This window comes from Natrix helvetica (assembly GCF_964273705.1).
Source record: "Natrix helvetica genome assembly, chromosome: 1".
Lineage (NCBI taxonomy): Eukaryota > Metazoa > Chordata > Lepidosauria > Squamata > Natricidae > Natrix > Natrix helvetica.
In genome coordinates, this window is record NC_138548.1 from 103,969,777 (window position 1) to 103,994,860 (window position 25,084).

The 25,084-nt window shown below is 40.0% G+C and overlaps 1 protein-coding gene across 5 annotated transcripts in view; it reads left to right on the forward strand.

Moving 5' to 3' along the window:
• DENND2B (DENN domain containing 2B) overlaps positions 1 to 25,084 on the forward strand; it is a 159,021-nt gene that overhangs the window by 20,216 nt on the left and 113,721 nt on the right. For 3 of the 5 annotated variants that reach the window (XM_081949497.1, XM_081949495.1, XM_081949496.1), the window contains exons 2-3: positions 15,927 to 15,974; positions 17,115 to 17,216. The gene's annotated coding sequence lies outside the window, so the exon portion shown is untranslated. Of the gene's footprint in view, positions 1 to 15,926; positions 15,975 to 17,114; positions 17,217 to 17,701; positions 17,974 to 25,084 lie in introns of those variants that run through there. The other 2 variants (XM_081949498.1, XM_081949499.1) reach the window with 2 other exon arrangements.

Below are 25,084 nucleotides of genomic sequence, written 5' to 3' on the forward strand. Positions count from 1 at the left end.
GGATGGAGAATTTGTGTTGTCAAAAGATTGTCATTCATATATGCCAAAATCCTCAGGAGAGTTACACATAATTTCATGGTTTTATAGTTCAATAATGAATACCTGTGATACCTGTGTGTGCTACAGGAAGGGATCAAATCAGTGGTGGGATTCAATTTTTTTTACTACTGATTCTGTGGGCGTGGCTTGGTGGGTGTGACATGGCTTGGTGGGCGTGGCAGGGGAAGGATACTGTAAAATCTCCCTTGCCTCCCCCCTCCAGGGGAAGGTTACTGTAAAATTCCCATTTCCTCCCAATCAGCTGGGACTCAGGAGGCAGAGAATAGATGTGGGTGAGGCCAGTCAGAGGTGGTATTTACTGGTTCTCCGAACTATTCAAAATTTCCACTACCAGTTCTCCAGAACTGGTAAGAACCTGCTGAATACCACCTCTGCATCAAATCCTAGGGCAGTCTTTTCTAACATAGCATCCTTCGCATGGGGACTATAGCATTCTGAATTTTAATTGGCCTAGCTAATGGACAATTCTGGGTGGAATAATCCCACCACATCTGATGCTGTCCTAGATACAACTTGAAACAAAAGAAGCAGTCTGCTCCATCAGCAATCGGTGTGCTTGGCATATCTAGTCAGTGTCCAATTCTTCTCATGCTTTCTCCTCCAGGATTTGTTGTACTTCTGGTTTTATTTTGGATTCTTTGATAACTGGCATAACGTGTGTATGTGTGATATCTGCTTTAGATTGTTCTCCATTTCTGGAACAAGGGCAAATGAATGGGAGAATATCTATTAAAAATAAACAAACACAATACACTGTATACTCCACAATATTTATGAGAGTCAGGATCTAAGAAATAGTCCAAGTAAAAAAACTTTGTTTCCCCCCATTTAGTTTATTTTTTCTGTTTTTTACCATTGATAAATGTGCATTGCTTATAGCTTTCCTCAGTTTGTTTCATAGCAGTTGGTGACATGAAATAAGATGAAGACTTGGGTCTGCTGTTAATATTTTCCAAGCTACATTGCCAAGCTGGGGATAATGATCTTTCCTTAAACACATGAGATTGCAACTCAGCGATAAACACTTCCAATTAATGTTCCACTTCCCAGAAAGTTGTTTCTTAGAGGGCAAAATTGTTAAATCTCAGCTCTGGTTCTGATTTAGATACCCACGTTTGGTGATACTGCAGTGGCTGGGATGCTTTTACTTTTAACCATGTGATAAGATGTGTTACATCTAATACAGTTGATGTCTTGCTAGGTGACATGATAAGGGATGTAGGCAGGGGTGGGATTCAAAAATTGCAGCAATGGGTTCGCTGCCCCGTTGCTGGGTGGGCTGGCCATGGTGGGCCTGGCCTAGTCAGGAGGGCATTTTTCACTCTCCCCAGGCTCTGGAGGCTTTCCTTGAGCCTCTGGGAGGGTGAAAGCTGCTTCCCCTGGGCTCTGAAGGCCCTCTGGAGGCCGGAAACAGGGCCATTTCCAGACTTCCAGAACCTAATGTTCATTTAATGTGGACACTAAAGCTTTGTTGTGATATAGTGCTATTGATTCTGTTTCAATAGTGATATCTTTAGCTTTACTGTATAAACCACAGAGATCTTGTGGAATTGATGATACATAAACACTATAAATTAATAAATGGGTTAAAAAAACTTCTTTACAAAAAGTCTAGTGGCATACTCCATCTGCAGGTTGAGGAAAGATGCTGCTGATAAATTCGAATCTCCTCAAAGTGGAAAAATTACAAGAATGTAAAAACAAACAAACCACAATCTTCAGTATTCTCTATTCTTATACACTATATTGCCAAAAGTATTCGCTCACCTGCCTTTACTCGCATATGAACTTACTCTAAGTGACATCCCATTCCTAATCCATAAGGTTCAATATGACGTCGGTCCACACTTTGGAGATATAACAGCTGCAACTCTTCTGGGAAGGCTGTCCACAAAGTTTAGGAGTGTGTTTATGGGAATTTTTGACCATTCTTCCAGAAGTGCATTTGTGAGGTCACACACTGATGTTGGATGAGTTTACATGGCCTACCACTTCGTGGCTGAGTTGCTGTCATTCCCAAACACTTCCACGTTCTTATAATACAGCTGACAGTTGACTGTGGAGTATTTAGTAGCGAGGAAATTTCACGACTGGATTTGTTGCACAGGTGGCATCCTATCACCATTCCACGCTGGAATTCCCTGAGCTCCTGAGAGCGACCCATTCTTTCACAAATGTTTGTAAAAACAGTCTGCATGCCTAGGTACTTGATTTTATACACCTGTGGCCATGGGAGTGATTGGAACACCTGATTCTGATTATTTGGATGGGTGAGTGAATACTTTTGGCAATATAGTGTATACTGTAAGTTAGAGTCCTCCAACCTTTTCTGGGTTGGCAGCCCGGAACAGGAGAGGGGAGGGGGGGAAAGAGGGGATGGTTTTGTGGGAGGGGCAGGTGTGTGTGTGTGTGTGTGTGCACCCTTGTTGCTCACAAGAGTGGGGCCATGAGTGCCTGCAACACACACACAAGTGAGGCCCTGAGCGCCTGCGACGCTGGTGTGAATGCATCCCCAAGTGCTCTTATGAGTGGGGGCCTCAAGTGCTTGTGACATTTATGTGAGGCCTTGAGCGCCCATGATGCTTGTGCGAGTGATGCCGTGAGCCTCTTGTGATGCTCATGTGAGTGGGACTATGCATGTGTGTGCCATGCACCAGCTAGCCACTCAACATGGCCCAGTTGCGAATAGGCTGCGGACCGGTAGTGGGCTGCAGCCCACAGGTTGGGGACCCTTGTTGTAAGTAATATATCCATATTTTGGGAATCAATGCTCTTCTGAAAAAGGGATTGCATAGAAAAAATAGCCATAATACAGCACTTAGCTTAGGTAGTCCCCTCAAAAAAGAAAATACTTCTTTTTTTAACCACAGACGTATGTTCATTGTATGGAAAGAATGGTTTCCCATGCTTGAAGAAGACACTAGTGTTCTCTTTCTAGTCATTTGTCAGTTAACATGAATAACATCCATGTGATAGCACAGAAACCTATGTGCAAGTTTGTGTATTCTCATGTGAAGCTTATTCCTAAGCCAATGAGAGAAGATTTAAGGGGAGGGAGAGGGAGGGGGTTGAGCCTTGTGCTCTTATAGAAAGCCCTTTCTGCAATGATGCTGCACTGTGAAGGACAATAAAGGGGACTTTATTAAGGACCTGATCTCAGACTGAGAAAGCAATTCTGAATAAACCAGATAACTGTATGGAACTTTTCACTTTCTCCATAATACCCAGATCTGTTCTATTGGGGTTGGTAAAGAGAACATTTAGCTGTCCTTGATATGAAATTAGCCAGTTGAGGAATTCCTACTTTGGTTTAAGTCCAACCTTAATCTCAAAGACGTTTGTTTAACAGAGTTAACTGGATTATCCTTAGCTGCTTTCAACAGAGAATGTAATATGTTTGAATGCTGCACGTAATGAAATGGAAGGCTTCTATTCTGGAGTGGAGCATGCTTCCTGTTCACTCCATCTGGTGCTGATTTAGGATAATTGAAAATTTTTTCAACCTTCTTCTGGAATCCAAAGAGAATATTCTCCTCCTGGAATTTAATCTCTAGGGAAATCGTGAACCCAGTCTTCAAAAATCTTTGAAAGATCACTCCGTGCTAAATAATCTTTTCCCACCAATGTTAGTAAAACATGACCTTTGCTTCTTGCTGAAGTTCATAGACTTTCTTCCTCAGCACATCCACCAATCATCATATTTCTCTTAATGGAAATCCACAGGAAGCATTCAGGAGACTGGGTCAAACATATGCAAAAAGAAAAAAAAAGTGCAGCTAGTAATACTGGTACAGTTTCAGAATACCACAGATCAGAAGAATGCATATCCTCTCCAGTAAATAATTGCAACCACTGCTTCATTTTACCCCAAAACACAAAATGAAGCCTCAGGCCCATCTACTTCAGCATTCCTTATTATACTTTGGGGAACTAGGATGCTTAAAAATAGGAAGTGTCCTCTTCCCATGTTTCTCTCTAGTAGTCTAAATAGGGTAAGTGGCCTACAATTCAGGAAGTAATGCAGTGTTTTCAAGATTAGTAGCTGCTGATACTTTGGTTCTCCATGAATTTTTCCAGCTTCTTTTAAGGTACCTAAATTGAAGGCTTTCATGGCATGTGTTAGTCAATTTAACTGTTCTAGAAAGTCTTGAAAATTGCTCCTGAATCGCCCAACATTTAATTTTTTTCAGTAGCTGGCGACTTACACATTTGTTCTTTGAGAGAAACAAAACAAACAAGGTGCTTTCTTCTAAAAGGTCCATTTTGGCTGCATTCAAATGGAGTTATGGTACTTGATCAGAAATACTCAGTCACGTTTTACTTTCTATATATCAAATTCAATATTGTGTGCCTACCAATATTTCTCACCACAGACTCCAAACTCCATAAGTTTGGACACCATATTTTGATGAAAATATATTGTGCTTTTGAACAACTGGAAGTCTGATTTTCTATGCAATAGAATTTATGGATTTGTGACTGTTTTTCCTTCCTTGCGGTGTTGAACAAATTAGCTCTTGTATGTAAAAAAGGAAAATAAAAGAAAAATCAATACCCTCACTATAAATCTGAATGAAAATAAAAACAACGAGGGAAAAGGGACAAATAATAAACACCAAACAAAAAAGGTAATTTTAAATAATGGAGCTCAGTTTTTAGACAATAAATTAAACTTTGTCCACACTACATCATATTAGTTATATTTTCTAACACATTAATTTGTTTATAAAATGTGTGCATGTTATCAATCCAGAATTTTTCTTAATTGATATCCATGCATGGTAAATCAAAAGTTTGCTATCATTTAATAGATCTCAAATGATTGGAATAAGATTTAACACTACACCTTGACACTTATTCTGTGCCCTAACACTATATTTACCACTGTGTTAATAACTTTATGAATTTTTAAATATTTATCTACAGTAGATAGTGTTGATATCCAAAGTAATGCCTTCAAATGAGTCTTATATCTCATTTGGTCTTGTGCTATGGTATTCCCCTTGGGATCAAGGTATTTTTGTACTCCATCACTCTATCACCTGTAGGAGGTAATTCAGGTGGGTACATGGGTACTATACATGTCACAATAATAGGATCTTAGAGTCCTAATGGACAACCATTTAAATAAGAACCAGCGGCTGCCAAAAAATCCAACACAGTTCTAGGCTGCATTAACAGAGGGATAGAGTCAAGATCACATGAAGTGTTAATACCACTTTATAATGCCTTGGTAAGGCCACGCTTGGAATACTGCATTCAGTTTTGCTCACCACTATGTAGAAAAGATGAGACCCTTGAAAAGAGTGCACAGAAGAGCAAGAAAGATGATTAGGGGACTGGAGGCTAAAACATAAAGAACGGTTGCTAGAATTGGGCATGTCTAGTTTAATGAAAAGAAGGACTGGGGGCGATATGGTAGCAATGTTCTGATATCTCAGGGGTTGGCCAAAGAAGAGAGGGTCAAAGACAAGAAGCAATGGGTGAAAACTAATCAAGGAGAGAAACATGTCAGGATTCCATCAGATGCCCTAATTAATTGCTCGACAAAACAATTTAGAACTAAGGAGAAATTTCCTGACAGAACAATTAATCAGTGGGAGACGTTGCCTCCAGAAGTTGTGAATGCTGCAACACTGGAAGTTTTTAAGAAGAGATTGGACAACCTTTTGTCTGAAATGGTATAGGATAGTGATGGCTAACCTTTTCTGGACTGAATGCCCAAGGCGCACACACACAAACAAATGCACGCCTGCATGTTCAAATCCCCAAAATGCAATGCACGCACGGCCCCAGGTAATTTTATAATTACATGTTATCAAGTAAATATAGGTAGTCCTTGACTTAACAACAGTTCATGACCAAAGTTACAACAGCACTGGAAAAAGTGACATGATCTTTTTCACACTTTCACACTGTTACAGCATTCCCATGTGATCAAAATTCAGATGCTTGGCAACTGACATATTTATGACAGTTGCAGTGTACTGGGGTCATGTGATCATCTAACATGCAAAGTCAGTAAGAAAAACAGATTCACTTAACAACCGGTTTACTACCCTAAAATCTGCAGTGATTCACTTAACGACTGTGGCAAAGAAAGGTCATAAAATGGAACAAAACTTAATATACAAATTTTGCATTAGCATCAGAAATTTTGGTCTCAATTATTGTTGTAAGTCTAAGTCTAGTAATAAGGACTACCTGTCCACAGCCTGTTTATATTTCTGTTTAGAGCCATTTTGTGACATCATTGAAGTTAGACCATCTTTGAATCTCTTAATTTCTGATTCAATCTCTGAATGAGATCTTCAGCATTGATCTTTCTGGTGCATGCTGTGACTGTCTTTTCTGCACCAAGTTTCAGACACAGTTAATGTGTCTCATCCAAATAGTTAATTCAGAAAATATTCTAAATAAATACATTATTGACTATATTCAGCACCCTTATGCAGTCACTATTGTTTTTGCAAAACATTGTTTTTAAAAAACTGATAATCAGTACGCTAAAACCTTTTTTGCCTTTGAACACCAGACGGGTTTACCAGAAATCTTTAGGAATAGGTACCTTGTAATGTCAATCTCTAAATGGGACAAAGACCAAATTTGAACCTTCTTAAAATATTCTTTATGTACCCTGCAGATTTTAATGCAAGGAATACACATGCATGATCAGAAACAAAACAAAACATACTTTAAAGCAGTGTTTTTCAATTTCAGCAAGGTTAAGAGGTGTGGACTTTAATTCCCAGAATTCCCCAGTGCTGGACAACAGTTCTTAAAGTTTCTGAGGTTGCAGTTTTAAATACTACAGTTCCTAGCCATACAGTACTAATAGGATTAGATCTGAGAAGACTTTGTGGATTAGTTATACTTGCACTTCTATTTTTATTAGCCTGAACAAGCTGTGTCTATAATTTTTAGTGCTCTGAAGACTCGCCTGATTCCAGAGTTCCACATGAATAGACTAGACCCGTGATGGCGAACCTATGGCATATGAACCAGAGCCCGCTTTGCGGGCACGTGGGCTGTCACCCCAGCTCAGCTCCACTGTGCATGTGGGCGTGCTTCCCAGCCAGCTGGTTTTCAGGTCTCTGCCGCACATACCCAGGGGCGGGAGATGTGCATGCATGCGTGGGGGTGGGGCATATATGGGAGCCACAAGTGCATGTGTGAGGGTGGGGTGCATGTGGGGCAGGGTTGGGTTCCTGCCAGTTATAACCTCTTCTATAGAAGAGGTTCCACAAATCTACAGTGCTGTTTAGAACCGGTTCCAGCTCCCTTCCCCTACCCGTCTGTACATCATCAAGATGAAGAGCGAGAAGAGGAATCCTGGGAGTTGAAGTCCACAAGTCTTAAAGCTGTCAAGTATGAACACACCCGGGATTTTTTTTTCTAAACGGTTAGGGGTGCAAGGGTCTTGTAACTTGACAGCTTTAAGACTTGCACATTTCAATGCCAGAGTTCCTGAGCCAACATGACTGGAAGAAGAATTCTGGGAGTTGAAGTCCACAAGTCTTAAAGCTGTCGAGTGTGAACACCCCTGGGTTTTTTTTCTAAAGGGTTAGGGGTGCAAGGGTCTTGTAACTTGACAGCTTTAAGGCTTGCACACTTCAATGCCAGAGTTTCTGAGCCAACATTTTGGTTGCTAAGTGCCAAGCCACTCCCACTCGGTCACATGCCTGGCAAGCCACTCCCACCCGGTCACATGGCCAGTAAGCCACTCCCACAAAGCAGGCCACACCTACAGAAACCCACCACTGATGTGGGGGTGTCATGTGCGCATGTGCAAGGGGGTGGGAGAGCACAGGGGGGCCACGCACGCATATGTGATTGGCAGACTGCACGCAGGGGTCATGCACGGGGGAACGGGGTGTGGGGGTTTCATGTGCATTGCGTTATGGCTGTGCAGGCGTGCTTTCAGCATGCAATGACCAAAAGGTTAGCCATCACTGGACTAGACAATTTAATCCAAACCAATGGAAAGGGGAAAATGCATTTTTATATTTTCAGAATTCTCATTCTGTTACAGTAGGTAGCACAAATGTCTTGCCCAATTTTTTTGCTGCTCTAAGTGAAAACTTCTAAAGGCAGCATTAGATCTAGACTCAACTAGTTGAAAATCATTGAATCCCTGACCTGTTTCTGTTAATAAATCATTTACCGAAATGCCTTTGCCTCTCTCTATAACTCTCCTCAATTTGCCTCCTCCTCCATGTTTCTTGTTTAGTTTCCTTCAGTTGTTCAAGGTGTCCTGCTATGAACTGTAAAAAACAAATACAATTCATATCTTGTTCTTGAGAAGTCCTCTTTGAGGGGAAGGTTGTTTAGAAAGTGATGGTGGTGCAACAGTTGAGGACCCAGAGGGAAATGGATTATTTTGACTGGTTTCAGGCCTGGAATATTATATAGAGACAACACTGATCATACTTAATGATGAATGAGTGTGTTGCTTGATTTCCCATCAGCCCTTGAAACCATCTACATCAGGGGTGCCAAACACATGTCATCACATGATGCATTGGGACTTTTTCCCCCTTCACTAAACTGGGCGTGGACATGGCCAGCGTGTGACGCATGTGGTCTACGGGCCGCAAGTTTGACAGCCCTGATCTGCACGGTAGCTTTCTAGGGAGGGCTCGATTTGCGGGCTACTCTTCTGTAATGGTTCCAGTCAGTGGTGATAGTGGGGAGAAATCATGACCTTGGTTCCTCAGTTATGGATGCTGCAGGGCTTGGTTCCTCAGTTATGGATGCTGCTCTTATTCAACATCTAAATGAAGCAACTGGGTGAAGTCATCCACCGATAAGTCATCCACTGACACAGCTATCTTTACATCTTGGCCTGATCAAGTGATGTCAAAATGTGTCCAGGTTCCAACAGGGTATAAATGCCTGGATTGAGAAGAATAGGCTGAAACTTAATTCCAGCAAGGTGAAGTAGCACTGGATACAATAGCCATCTCATTCTGAAGAAATACTGTCTTCAATCGGAGTCATACTCTCTCACAGAACTGCCTCATAATTTTGGAGTCCTGGACTTACAACATCTGTTTGTTGAGTAAATGGCAGCTGTGCCCAAGAAGTTTAACCAGCTTAATTCCTGTGGTTACCTTAGCTCCTGAGGTTCCTTGGCAGTCAGTAGTGAGGGACACTACAGGGTGACATGAGGGAAGTGCTGTGGGTTTGAAAGAGTGAAAAAGTCCCTGCAAAAATGCCCTGAGTCAATTGCTGGTTTTCAGTTTGTCTGACTACTTTTCATGACAGATTGCAAGACAGAAGAGATCTTGTTTATCTAGGAGTAACAAATGCATCAGACTGTGTTTTCCTAAAACTAGGCTCCCAAAAGAATAAACTTTGGCTTAGCACTCTAAGTATAACATTCTTAAAAAGTGGGAGATTTAGAGCATCAAAACAAGACTTGTTCTCTCTTCCATACCATTTCTCCTACGTTTATTTAATTTGACTTCATTTCTCTCCCTGCTTTAAGCTACTGTGCTGTGTCTGCTTTATTTATTTACTTATCCATCATATTTGAAGCTGCCTGACTCCTTAATGATTCTGACTTTCCAACTTCAGCTACCATTTCCCATTACTTCGTCTGAAAAAAAAAAGTATTTTGGGAAAAGGACAGACTTTTTGCCCAAATGTTACTTTTTGGTTTCCAAACCAGCTAAACTGATCAGTAGAGGAGAATATTTGTAGCTCAGGGTTGAAGTGAGGATTCTTTGGTGCTCTCTGACATTGCTTATTTTCTTGCAGATGTTTCATTACTCAAACAAGGTAACATCTTCAGTGCTAGGAGGAGGAGACTGATGTAATAGGATCCAGAGCTTCAATGGGAACCACAATCTACCACTGGGTTTGGGACAATTTCCCAAATTCAGAAAACACTTAATTCCTCTTGGTTTGGTGAGAATGTTCTCTGCCAGCTGATACAAGAGAGAATGATTGATACAAACTTGAAAGCTGCTATTGCAATGGTTGTGGTAAATGTTCCGATAACACTTTATATAGCAGTCTAGGGAATAAAGCACCAGATAATGTCATGTGCTGGCCTGAACACGAAAGCCAGACTATTGCTTCAAACAGAGGTAGAACCCTGAAAGCTGCTTTATAGAGCTATAGGTGCTGATATGGCTTGATTGGGGCCTTTGTTGACTTCTTTGAAAATCCTCTGCTAATCACTTTTGCTCAACCCTTCATTGCTATTAGTAAGTTCTTCAGTTTGAGGTCTTTTGCCAAATCTAGCCGTTATTATCTGATCAGAGCCTTACCTGCTCAGGTTGTTTCTTGAAATTGCTGGAGGTACTTAATTGCTTAATTGTAAGCTGACTGTCTGGTCTGCCTCTTCAGCCTCTGACTCAGAAGATTCAGATGAGCCCATGACTGACACTGCTTTTTTTTTTTTTTACAGTACCAGTTCAACAGTTGCTTTGCCCTACAAATGCAAAGTTGGATTGGGCTATCTTGCTGGAATTGCCTTACAAAGAAAGATGGTATTTTGAAATGACACATCTGCTGCCTCAGTAGTCTCATTGTCTCAGCTTGTCTTAACAACACAGAGCAAGGCTGTGCAAATGCTTCAGATTTGATTTATCAGCCAAGGAAGTAAAAAAAAAATAGTGGTTGTAAGTTTGGAAGTTTCAGATGGAAACTGAAATCCAAAATATTTGACCTGGCATCAGCTTTGAGTAGACATGATTTATTTCCCTGACATGATGCCTCTTTAGATCCAACAAAATATTGTTTATAGTTCCCTTAAAACACCAGTGAGGAATCACAGTGGAAGCTAAGAAGATCTTAGAACGTATGAGTGAAGTTGACTCAGTTTGATTAACATCACTAGACAGGAGGTGGAAGTGAGTCAGCTGTGGCTGTACAGACAGATCACTATATTTTTCAAGAGCATGACTGGAAGAGATAGAAAACCGGATTGTTTTCTGAATCTCCAATGGTAATGAGGTTTCCCCTAAATGCCTACTAATTATTCATAAATATTTTCATGTTTTTAGTGACATATAACAATAATCCATGATACTACTATAAAAAAACTGCATATATTACAAGTATTAATAGACAATCTACTGAGTACTCAGCTTTGCACATCGCACTAAGGCATAGTAAAATCTGTTTGGTTTACTATGGTGTATTGACCAAGACACTATGTACTATAAATCATGGGCTTTGATGAAGTACATTACTGCACGGTTTTACCTGTTCAGTTGTTTATTCAATAATTCATGGACTGATGTGATGTATCATCCAGTTCAATGGGCTTCCAAGGCTGAGAAAACAGGACTGTCACCAGGCTGCTAGAAGCCTTCAGTAGGGCCAAGACAGACAGCTTCATGCTTGGAGCAAACAACACCATTCTCGTATCCTATCTGCAATGCTCATTGGATAGGTAGCATTCTCCGCAGAACCAAAGGCAGCATGCTGCTTATAGGATGTGATATGGTGCATATAGCAATAGCATTTAGATTTATATACCGCTTCACATTGCTTTACCGCGCTCTCTAAGCGGTTTACAGACTATTTCCTCCCCCCCCCCCAACAATCTGGCTCATCATTTTACCAACCTGGAAGGATGGAAGGCTGAGTCAACCTTGAGCCAGTCAGGATTGAATTCCGGGCAGTCAGCAAAATTAGTCTGCAATACTGCATCTAACCCCTGCGTCACCATGGCTCATATTGCACAGGTTTGCTCTAGTAACTTACTACTTCTTGGCACATACTACCCGATGAAACCACTTTGCCCTAACTAGCAGCTGGCACAGTGGCCATTAAAGTTATACCCAAGCACTTGGCATTTGGGGATCATTCCTACGTTTGTAGTCTAGATCACCAAATCCTGAAGTCCAACACTGCCCAATGGATGGAGTCCCTTGTCAGATGTGTCTTTGCCCATGTTGTTGTATACTATGAGTGACCAGATCTCATCTTAGTTTTTTTGGTGTGCTGGGTTTTATGTATTATTATATTATGAGCTGCCCAAAGTAAGTTTAGAGTCCAGTGGTGGGATGGCAGGAGAGCCACAGGCTGCATCTACCGAAAAGCAAAGTTGTTAAAAAGGCTGCGGATTTGCCCATTCCAGTCTAAGAGCAAAAATAATTTCTGTTCCTTTCATTTTGAGATGAGTATTTGTGTCAGGGGTTGAGTAGTTAGCTGCTAATGGAAACTCAAGAAGATTTCTGATTAATAAGGGAGACAGCAGAGTTTTAGTAACTCGACAGGACATTTATGGAGAAATGAAATTCTAAGTGACAGTCTTCTCTGAAAGCTAAATCAATGAGATGCTGTTAGGAAAGGTTCAAAGGCAGTTTCAGTATTCTTTTTTTCCTTAGCAAAGTGCTGGGTGATGTGTGAAAGGTTTGAGGCCATGCGATAATATCAGAATTAATAATCAAACAGAAACATAGGGGATCTTTTAGAACTTTAGCATCTGCGCTAGAGTTTCATTCCCACGAGGGGGAGTGTTGAGCTTGTTGCTTTCCTTACCTAGGACAAATGCGAATCTTTTGAGTTTGTAGGGCTTTATTGCCGAAAGCTTTCAACATTGAAACCAGTTGCTTTTACAGGAAGTCTCCAAGCCCTTGTCTTAAAAGTTTAAAAGGTTTTGATTGGTTTCTGCCATAACGGAAATTCTTGCAGAAATTCCCTTTGAGTTCAAATAACATGAAAAAAAAGGGTGCTTTGTATTTCCATACTATAGCACGAGATGCTGGTGTAATTAACATTATTCTATTTTTATAATATGGATAGATGGCAGAATGCCATGATAGTTAAATAGCTACACTGGATGACCAGTCACACATTCTTACCTCTATCTATAGAATGGTGGTTGTGAAGAAAAAGAGAGATGTCTTTTTGAGTTCTTGAGGTGGGGGGGAAATAAAATATAAATGGAAATGGTAGTAAAACGTAAATACATATCTTGTATTGATCACACTGTTCACTTTGAGAGTAAATAGTTCTAGGAAAAGAGAAAGGAAATGCCTAGCTTACACAGACATAATTAACTATATGTCTCTAAAACTTTATCTGTCTTTTCAACTACTATATATTGATTAATATTGCACATAGCTTTTTGTTTGAACTTTTCCACTCTTTTTTTCCTAGATCTCTTCAATCCCATTCAGCCATGACCCACTAGATTTCTCTGAACCATTTATTTTACCTTTATATACTGTATTTGTTTTTGACTCTCATTCAAATTGTCTATGCAGCAAATACATCTCCAAGCATTTATTTGACACAATTCACTTGCATCTATATTTAGTTTGCGTTAATAAAGTTCCAATTCATCTTCTTTCCTATCTTTTCTTATTTTACCAAGCAAACTTTTTAAGTAATTCATTCCACTGCATTCCACTTCTGTTTCTTTTGACACTACTCTCTTGGAATCCCTTCTCCTGTCCAGATGTACTCCAAAATACTTACCTGTCCAATGGCCTGCTTGCAAGCCGCCTTAGGAAAGACTTGTTGTGACCAGGACTTGCAACTTCCTGCCAGCTTCCCCATTGATTTTGATTATTGGAAGCTGGTAGGAAGTTGCAAGTCCTATTCATGTTCTCTCGTTGATAATGGCAACAAGGATGGCCAGGATTGTTGTTGTGAAATGTTATGGTCATGTGACATGCACTTTATGACAGCATTATTTAGTGATGGAAATTCCAGCTCCAATAACATCAGTTTGGTCTAATGGATAAGGCACAGGCCAGAAAACTGTGAGTTGTAGTCCCACCTCCCACCTCCTTAGGCATGAAAGCCATTCACTCTTTCTCTGCCTATCCCATCCCATCCCATCCCAGAGGGTTGCTTTTGTTGAGAAAATAGGAGAAGGCAGGAGTATTAGATATGCTTGCCAGTTGACTGACTTATAAAAATAATAAACATGGGATCTGTTATGTCCCTGTTTCATGAGACAGGTCCGCTCACAGTCATTCCTGATTGGCCAAGCCGTGAAGTCAGAGCGGGAAGATTAGCGCATCCCAATTGGCCGCACCGTTGACAGCTCGGGGTATAAGAGCTGTCAAGTGGGACCTGTTCTTTTGCCTAGTTCTGGAGTTGCTGTTAGCGTGTTAATAAAGGTTTCTGTTAAGTTGCCATTTTGCCTCAGTCATTCTTACTGCCTCAATATATATATATAATAGGATCCCCCCCCAAAAAAAAATTAAGTGAGGAGTATCTATACAGGTAGCTCTCGACTTATAACAGTTCATTTAGTGACCGTTCAAAGTTACAATGACACTGAAAAAGGTGAGTTATGACTGTTTTTCACAGTTACAACCTTTTCAGCGTATGATCAAAATTCAGATGCTTGGTAACTGGTTCATATTTATGACCTTTGCTGCGTCCCAGGGTCATGAGATCCCCTTTTACGTCCTTCTGACAAGCAAGGTTAGTGGGGAAGCCGGATTCACTAAACAACCCGGGTGCTACTTACCAACTGCAGTGATTCCCTTAACAGCTGAGGCAAGCAAGGTCATAAAATGGGGCAAAATTCACTTAACAAATGTCTCACTTAACAACAGAAATCTTGGGCTCAATGGGGGTCGTAAGTCGAGGACTACCTGTATAGAATAATAGAGTTGGAAGGGCGATTTGAAGGTCTTCTAGTCTAAGCCCCTGCTTGAGCATGAGACCCTATTTTATTTCAGATAAATGGTTATCCAGTCTCTTTTTGAAAGCCTGCAGTGAAGGAGCACCCAGAAGACAAGCTGTTCCGTTGATTGATTGCTCTCATCATTAGGTTGATTCATTGATTCATCCTTAGGTTGTTCCATTGGTTGATTGCTCTCATCCTTATAGTCATCAATTTAAGACTTCTTTGTTATCCCATTACATGGGTGAATGCTGACTGGCAAGTGACCAATGTCCTACTATGAATGGACAGATGGGATGTTCCCCCCAATCCCAACCCCTAGACTGCTGAGATATGTTTGCAAGACAGTTTACTGATAAAGTTGTTTGCATTTGCTCTAGTTTAGATTCTTTTTAAGCAGAGATAAGGGATAAATTGGATAACATATTTGACTGTCTATCCAGCATTTTTTTGATTGTATAGACTCCAAGGATGTGACAGGATTCCTGGCAGAAGATAATTAGATGTATATCTTCATTCTGGCTGGAGAGGAGGTGCAATGGATGTTTTTACCCAGAGCTGAATTGGATGAAACAAGCTAAAGTTTTATTCTAACAAGACAGAGTTGCTTTTTGTCCAGAATCCATCAAGTTTGGGCATAGTCCCTATGTTGAATATGACCAAAATTGTTCTTCTGCTGAAAAAGCAGCCCTTAATTTGGGGGTTCTACTCATAGAACAAAATGACTATGTCCAGAGTCTCAACTTTGGCCAATATGAGAATTATTGAACAGAAGATGATCATCATACATGTTCTCTTTAGCTAGATATACTCTACCTGGGGCTGCTTTTGAAGGCCACCCAGAAACTGCAATTGATTCACCTCACATACTGGTGTTGGAAAATCACTGTAGCATTGCTTCATATACATTGAAATGCTGCATTGGTTGCCAGTATGGTTTTAAGTACAAATCAAAGTGCTATTTTTGGTATGGTATCAATCTCTATAAGTCATGGGTCCATGTAGTACTGTCTTTTACAAGTAGACTCTGTCTCCTTATGCAATTCACTCAGAAAGTTTTGAGTTCATCGAGACATATCGGAGGGGCCAAGGGCTTAAAAATAGACTTTCTATGGTGGCCCTTTCTCGGGAATATTGCATATAATGGCCTTTTTGGGAACCCAGTCTTGTAGACCTATTCAGTCCTTGGGTTAATCTTCAACAAGGAAGAGCTTCAAGTAAAATTCAACAAGTTTTTTTCCCTTTTAAATCAATCTAGGTTCCTGAAGGAAACAGAACTAGAGAATGGAGGTGAAAAATAGCAAAGGTATACATCATGTACCAATCTTTAAGTATTATGTTCAATATTATTTTACCTTTGTTTGATAAGATGAAAGAATTAGCAAAGTCATGAGCTTTTCTGGAAAAGAATGTTGTAAGTCTAGGAACTGAAGAGCTAATTCATGTCATTAGATTCCTGCTCAGAATTTCTGACTGAGCACATAGCACCTTGGAAATCTCAAGTATTTTTACTAATCATAAATTTAATAGCTCCTTTAACATTATACAGATGTGTGTGTATGTGAATATATACTTATATTTCTAATTGTTTTCTATGTTTTTTCCAAAGGAACATTTTAGCCTTTTAAATTGTAGTTTTGCTGCACCTAAAATATGCTTTCAAAATATGTTTTATGTATTTATCAGGATGCTGTGAATCCTGATAGAGTGGACCCATTGTTTTATTTAAGCTAGGTCTTCAGTCTTGCTGGTGTTATGTTATCCTTGTTATCTATCAAAGTCTTACTTGATTATCTTATAGTGGAAAGGGTTCTCCTCCTCCTCCTCCTTCTCCTCCTCCTCCTCCTCCTCCTCCTCCTCCTCCTCCTCCTCCTCCTCCTCCTCCACCTCCTCCTAGAGTAAGCCTTATCCAAAGAACTAGAATCTTGTATATCTTAGGGTATCTAGTACCCAAGTCAGTAGTGGGTACAACTCTATGAAATGCCTGAAAAAACTAAATCAAACTAATAGTAATTATGCCACTTTAATAACCTTTGTACAGACTATATGTTCAAATATCAGGGTTTCTGTTTAACAAAAACCAATCCATTGGTGAAGACAAATTTTAAAACTAGAAAGCTTATCAAGGAGATGCACATTTGCTGTCTACTGAGGAGTTAAAAAAAAAGAGAGTTTATTTTGGTCACGTCTGATGAAATGGTTTTAAGTGGCTGAATCCGACAACATTGGGATTTTTGTTGCATGCATATCCAGGTACACTTCTTTTTGTTAATTGAACAAATGACAAATATAACCAGCTGTAGCCAAAGCAAAGAGATGTTAACTTGGGATGCTGTCATTTGTGGTATTGTACATTGGCTCCTGGAAGCAACAAAAACATTTAAGAGAAAAGGTTGCATCCTATTTCACAAGGTAATCTCATTCCTGAATTTCTTTTTAACTGCAGAAGGATGAAAGAATACCGGATATTTGGCTTGATGACAAGGAAGATCTGCAGACATTAAGGACCCTGCAAAAACAACAAAAAAAAACGGAGTTAAGCCATAAGGTACGTCTTCCTGCAACAGTAGCTTTTTTTTTAACCTTGAGATTCTTACTATTGTATTTCCAATCTATGTCAAAGTTAGAAATGCCAGATTTGGCCACATATGCTTGCACCTTCAGTGACTCAACAGCAGGCACTCCTATTTTATTGCATAATACGTTTTAGCAATGCAGCTTGTCCCTGCCCCCTTCTGTCTACACTACGTCACTTGCTGAAAACATTTTATCTTTCCTAATCTGTAATAATCAACTACGGACCATGGGGGTTTTTTTTAAATGCTTTTTTTTTTCTTGACAGGAATCAGGGAGGAGGGACAGATTGCATTAAAAAAAAGTGCTGGTTCATAGAATAGCTTCCAAAGTGGTGACGCTCAGTGTAACTTGTGTGTGTGTGTGTGTGTGTGTGTGTGTGTGTGTGTGTGTGAGAGAGAGAGAGAGAGAGAGAGACTGTGTGCAGAAAGCAAGGGAGCATGTGTGAGAGAAAGGGTGAGGGAGAGTGATCTCCATGACAACTAACCCAGCCAGTCTGTGTACTCTCCCCTTTTTCTCTCTCCCTCTCCCTCTCCCTGGGCAATCATTTTGGATAGATTCTGCTCTGCGAAATGTCATGTGAAGGAGCTGTGGGGATCACAGCAGGTATTTGACTCCCAACTCAGCCGTCCAGTCCCTCTTGTTAATAGGGCAATTTTTATTATTATTATTTTGGTCTGGGAATTACAAAATCAAGCATGGCATGGAAAAGAAAGTCTGTTCTGTATCAGGTAATGAAAACTTTCCATTTTTGTGTTTCTCTTGCTTCTTTCCTCTTGCATTGTTTCTCCTTCGCTCTTCCTCTTTCCTGCTTAGACCGTTCATTCTGAATGGCATGTCAGCATATGTTTTGGAAGTCCCAAGCTCTTGGGAGTGATGTCATATTCAGCAGTTGGACTTTGTTAAGCAAAGAAGAAGGAAGTAGTGAGCCCCCCAATCCCCATAGAGAGTATTTGGATTCGGTGAATTTTATACTTGGGTTACTGGTACTTCTGTTTCATTATAAAATATATTCCAAACAACAAAGGGAAGGGGGAAATTAGGACATTTTCTGGTGTCTGGCAGATGACAGATTTAAAACCACCTCAAAGAAGATGGTTTCATTCAAAGTTTGCTATACTTTTCTGCTGGCTGAGATACCTACAGCTGCAGCTAGAGACTATTATTCGAGCATTGTAGTTGACCTGCATGAACAAAAAGTGTCAGTGTGACAAATAATTATCCACTGTTTGTTTTATGTGTGTCTGTGTGTAGACTAAAGAATGTCTTTGGAGGAACTGTTTTTGATCTCAGCTTCTTGCATGAGAATTTGAATTGTTGCTGGTAGGTGATTTAAAATAAAGACGTCTTAAATGGATTTCCCATGGAGGTAAAACAGAAGTATACTTTTAACAGAGTGTTCCACAACATTCGGTGAGAATGTTCTTCTTATTTGTTTTTGTAGTTTTATTTACTTTGGTTTGTCTAGTAGGACTTGTTCCTTAATAAAGGGTGAGTGCTTTTTTCGTTTCTTTTAGTGAGCGTGCAACAAGGATTTTCAACCCCTTTTATGGTAAATTCCTTATGTGTGCAGATGTAAGCAGAGCTTTAAGAAAATTTAGTTTAGACAAGCAATTAAAGATTTAGAAGTGCCTCAGGCTGTGATTTTATAATAGGTACCGCCTGGAGGAAGGAACAGTGAATTAATGTATAATAAAACCAGAAAACTTGTTGTTCAAACAAACAAACAAACAAACAAACAAACAAACCCATTCCATCTAATATACAACCAAATATACTAGATTGACAGTAATAATTTAGGATTCTTGAAGCTATACTGGACAATAAACTGGGAACTATACCCATTGTTCGTTCACATTTTTACCCTTGTATGAATATGGGGCATTTGTACTCTAGGACTACGTTTCTCTCCTCATCATTTTCTAATACCCTAAATGACATCTGCCACCCTGTCGCCTTTTTAGTTTGGCTAAAGAAAGCCCTGCAAAATATAAAGCTAATCCAGATATACAAAGGGGTCACCATCCAGCAGGATACTTTAAAAAAAATATGTAGGCTCCAGGTTTTCCTCTTTCTTCTATGCAGAAATGTTGTGAATAATTAAATTTGGAAAAGCCAGCCAAGCAATGGGGGTGAGTAAGGGGATAGGAGAAGCTTGCTGAAATTTAACAGACCAAAGTTCTATTAACTGGTTGTTATATGCTTCTGTAATGAGTAAGTCTCCTCCATGCATTCAGATCAAGCCTTTGACATGGGGAGTGGCCTGCAAGATTTTAGCTTTCTTTTTTGAGTTGCTCAAACAGAGTGCCCTTTGTGTTCCTCTGCACAATGAAAGACACTTCTGATTGGGCCTTCCAAGCCTGCCAATATAATGTCAAATTAAGATGGCCTCTTTCTACTTTCTGCAAGTTGATTGAAAATAAAAGATAGGTTCACAAATTAGGTAGATTTTTTTCATTTGTTGCTACATTCATTATCGCACTATCATGGCTGGTTCAGAAAAAAGAAAGCCACAGCATCCATCTTTTGATCTGCCTAAGTTAAATGAAAGAGGAAACAATGGAATGTTGCATGATATAACTATGACATAATATGTACTCAAGAGTTTATCATTGCCCATGTCAAGGCCTATATTAGGTAACGTTTATATTGCAGCCTCAGAGGTCAACTGCACAGAATTCAGTGGGTCTTACTTTGGGAAGGACATGCAGAAGATTGGAGTACAATTCATTCTCTCTCTCTCTCTCTCTCTCTCTCTCTCTCTCTCTCTCTCTCTCTCTCTCTCTCTCTCTCTCTCTCTCTCTCTCACACACACACACACACACACACACACACACACAGACACCATTTTATACATAAATCAAGGCATAAAACATACCTAACATTCCCTCCTCCTTCAATTTCCCCCAAAACAGCAACCAAATGAGGTGGGTTGGACTGAGAGAAAGTCCCAGAGCTGAAGAAGCTTCTTGGATGAGAAGTGAAACGCCTTCAAAGAAAAACCAGAGAGTCCAGCTGCCTCTTGAAAAAAGCACCTTTGCTTAGCATTTATATAATTCTTCTGTTCTAAAATACAAAATAATAACTTTAATCATACGTAACTGCTCTGAGATCAGCATTGAGATACTTACATTGCTTTCTCATGAACTAATGAGTAATGACCTTTTGAAGTCTTAGTCAGATATACAATTTCTATAGATGCCAAATGCTTTAAGGCATGTCTGAAAATGTGTTTGAATGACTCTGGATTCTTGCATGTATATGCATCCGGAGGATGATGCAAATGCAGAATATTATTCTTGAAGTCGTTTCCAGCCACTGGCAGCAAGTGCTTAAAAGGTCTGTACTGCCAATTATATGTTATACGAAGTGGACACCATAGCACAGCAGTTGACAGATTTAAATCGTTTTACATTCCTTGATATGAAACGTTCCCACAATCTTACCCCACCCCCCAAAAAAGTTAAGTGACACTGGGATGTGGAAATCAGCCCCTCCATCCATTCACATTTATCGCCTTTTCTCTTAAGCAACCTCGTAATCCAAGAAAAGAGAGTTGGAAAGTTATGTTGAATTCAGGAGACTATTGGTTAAAGCAGTGTTTCTCAAATCTTGGCAACTCTAAGAGGCATTGACTTCAGCTTCCACAATTCCCCAGGCAGCCTCTGTCCACGCCTCTTTAATACTTGCCAAGATTGAGAAACACTGGGTTAAGTCTTCTGGAAGCCACACCAGGATTTCTCCATCGCACAGACACTTTCCCCTGAGTCCAATTCATCTTTTTCTTAAATTTTCATAGTGTCACAAGCAAATGGGTATATTTGCACACAAAAACACTCAGATACATAAACCTGTGCTGAAACACAAACTTCACTTCACATTCAGACCAGGAAATATTCATACTTTTCAAGCTTAGCATACAGCTTAGTAGGGTTGGATTCGATAGAGAAACTTCTAAATCTTGAATTCGTCTCCAGGCCTTATTAGAGCAAGCCATTCCCTTGAAACTTTTAATAGGCCAACTACTGATTTACCTGGCAAGTTTTGGTTTCTGATCAAGATCAGGGGATGACTTCTAGACCTTTTTTTTACAAAGCCTCAGTCTAAGAAAATCTTAAGACCTGCATTCCAACTATGGAGTGCTATGCCAATGGAATCTATTTAGCTCTCCCCCAAAATCTGTCCTTTTCAAATAAATTCAGTTCTTTTAAAATGGCTGCATACATCTGGGTACAGTACAGGTAGTCCTCAAATTATGACCACAATTGGGACCAGAATTTTCTTTGCTAAGCAAAGCAGTTGTTAAATGAGTCACAGCCAGGGGTGAAATCCAGCAGGTTCTGACAGGTTCTGGAGAACCGGTAGCGGAAATTTTGAGTAGTTCGGAGAACCAGCAAATGCCACCTCTGGCTGGCCCCAGAGCGGGATGAGAATGGAGATTTTGCAGTATCCTTCCCTTGCCACACCCACAAAGACATTCCCACCAAATCACGCCACACCCACCAAGCCACGTCCACAGAACCGATAGTAAAAAAAATTGCATTTCACCACTGTCACACCCATTTTATGATCCCTTTTGCCATGGTTGTTAAGTGAATCACTGTAGGTGTTAAGTGAATCATGGGGTTGTTAAGCAACTCCAGATTCCCCTTATGACTTTGCTTATTGGAAGTTGGCTGGGAAGATTGCAAATGGCAATCACATTACCTTGGGATGCTCCTACCTTTTGTAAATATATGCTGGTTGCCAAGCACCCAAATTTTGATTGCATGACTAGAAGGATGCTGCAGCAGTCGTAACTTTGAGGATTGATTGTAGGTCACTTTTTCCAGTCCTATCGTAACTTTGAATGGCCACAAAATGATTGGTTGTAAGTTGAGGACTACCTATATAAGGTAAACTAAGCTATTGATCTGATCCAGGAGGTAATATTCTTTTTTTTAAAATGAAGGTAAGTTATTTTAAGGGCATAGAGGTTCTTCGGTCAGTAAGTACCTGATATAATATCCTCCTGCTGGCAATATACATTTGATAAGACTCACATGCAGCACTATGAAAGGTAGAGATGCATTAAATCCACGCTGAACATGAAGCAAAAATGACTGGAAATATCAAAGGGTGTAGCAATTATTTATGTGCAATTTACTAGATTAGTTTCACAGTTTGAGGAAAACTCAAGCAAACTCCTTTGTTATTTGACTTAAACTGGAAGAGAAGGAGCATTAGTTCTCCCAATTCAAAGATGATTAGATTGTGGCCCCTTTGTTGGTATAATCTTAACTACTATGCTTTTATAATGGCACTATATAGTATGTGTGAGATAGGGCAATGAGAAGGCAGACTCAGGCTTAACGCAACAACAGCTCTTTATTGTAACAGTCAAGTATGTACAATCCCGCGGCAGTTCGGTCTGTCAGCTCTCCTTTTATAGGGAGCTGTCAGACCTCTCAACCAATCAGATTAAACCTCTGTTTCCGCCTGAACAGAGGACCGGAGTGGAAACCATAGTAGCTAGTGTTAATATCTAACAGTATGTGCTCAATCATTGTGGCTTGTAAACCATATAGTGACTGGGTAGTTTCTTTTAAGTTTGTCATTTTGACTTCTAATCTATTAACCTTACCAGTCAAAGACAATGTACAGTTATTCCAACTTGATCTCTTTGATTTTTAATGGTGAAATAATCCAGTGAATGGTGTGGGGGGGGGGGGACGTACACGATATTATAAATAGAAAGATCCACCCCCTCACATCCATGCTCCAAATTTAATGAATGAGACAGAGGGAACTGCGCAATAAAAGACTTTTCTGAAAGTGTCTCTACACTAATTTTACTTCTCACGTTTAAACATAGACAATATTCTTATAGTTTATAAATATATTAAATATTTAGATATGAAAATCTTTCCTCAGTAAAGTGATTTGGAGTAGTCTTATGGCTTTGACTAATAGTGGAGTTCAAATAGTACATATCAAAATATAGCAATCTGATTATATTAATATTCATTTCTTCCTCTTCCTCTGGAGAATACAACAAAAGTATGGTTTTTAACAGTTCTTCAGTACAGTTTTCACATATTTGTTCTGAGTGAGACCACACATGTATTGTCTTATCAGTGGGAAATTTAAAGTCATAATGTTAATAGAAAATGATTAGAAATAAAATTGCATTTGTTAGGTTAGCTTAGTGGCAGCAGTGGGCCCATACAATCACAAGCCAACCATGTGCCCAGAAGGAGTCACCTGATCCCTGTGGGCCAATACAGTGGGGCGGGGGGGGGAGACTCTGTCAGGCCTCTGGGCCAGAAGAATTTTGACTTTTTTGGACAGTTAGCTGGAGTCCTGGATGAGGAGTTTATCCACAGGCAAGGCTAGAAACTTAGTTGTTTTGCTTCAGTTAGCATTGCATATGGGGTTTTTGTGTGTGTGTTTTATCTCTTTTTAACTGGGGGTGGTGGGATGTGTTATGTGGAACCTAATCTTCTTTTGGCTACAATTCAATTTTATTTCAATCCTGGAATTGACTATTAGCTTCCTAGCCTCTATTTCAGCTTGGCTGAGCTACAGACTCCCAAAGGTTTGTTTGTTTACCCCTTTTTTTAGTTAGCCAGACCTAGGGTGAGGTAAGGATTTCTCCTTCAATCCTTTCCTGGTTCCCCAGAGGGATGAGGTGGAAGGAAGAAACTGGTTTATAACGGGGGTGGGAGAAGCAGACAAGGAAAGTTTTCTAATTTTCTAGTCCCTGTTAATCCCTAGACAGAATTTTATCTTCAGAGGGACGCTTAGTTTGACCTGGAGGTTGCTTTTCTTTTTGATAGGTGGCATGCAAACATTATTTTCAAACTAGAATATGAAGTAAGATGTCTTTTAAGACTTTAGATAATTATAGCTTTGTTGTCTGAAGTGTATAAGATTTGTTGCAAGTTTTACAGGCCACCCCATTGTCATAACATTATAATCAATACAACCGAAAGGACATTTAAATCAAAAGGAAATATCCTACTATATAGTTCCATATCTTATATAGGATATAGAATATATATTTATTTTTTTAATACTGATTGGGCAGGTTTACATTCTGTTATTTAAGAAATTGCTTTAATACTAAGCACTATTATGAGAAAATAAGGTAACCCTCTCAACTTGAGCATCGCTAAGTCTTCTGACTTCGATTTCCTTTTGGGGGGCATTTTCCTTTCCTTTCCTTTACTTTTATTTGCGCTTATAGACCGCCCCCTCTCCCAAAAGGGACTCGGGGCGGTGTACAGTCCATACAGAAAATACATCACATGAATAATTAAATAATTAAATAATTACATTGTTAAATAGATGGATATGGAGGAGGTTAAAAAAGAACTGTACGTCTAAGTAAAGTATCTAAAATATAATTTAAAAAAACCCCTAAAAAATCCCATAAGTTAAATTTAAAACAGTTCCCCTAAAATACCAGTTAAAAATATATCTGCCAGGAGGTAGAAGTTATGCATGTGCCAGGCCAGCTAATCGGAACAGGTGAGTCTTCAATTTTTGTCGAAAGGAGCGGAAGTCGGTGGTGGTTCTAATGTCGGGGGGGAGGTCATTCCAGAGGGTTGGGCCCATCACAGAGAAGGCCCTACTCCTTGGCGTCGCCCGTTGGCATTGCCTAGTGGACGGCACCAGGAGAAGTCCCTCCCTGTGAGAGCGGATTGGCCGCAGGGATGTGTGTGGCAGGATGCGATCCCGCAGGTAGCTAGGTCCTGTGCCATGGAGCGCTTTGAAGATGGTAATTAAAACCTTGAAACGCACCCGAAAAACCACAGGCAGCCAGTGCAGCTCGCGCAGGAGAGGTGTTATGTGGGAGTA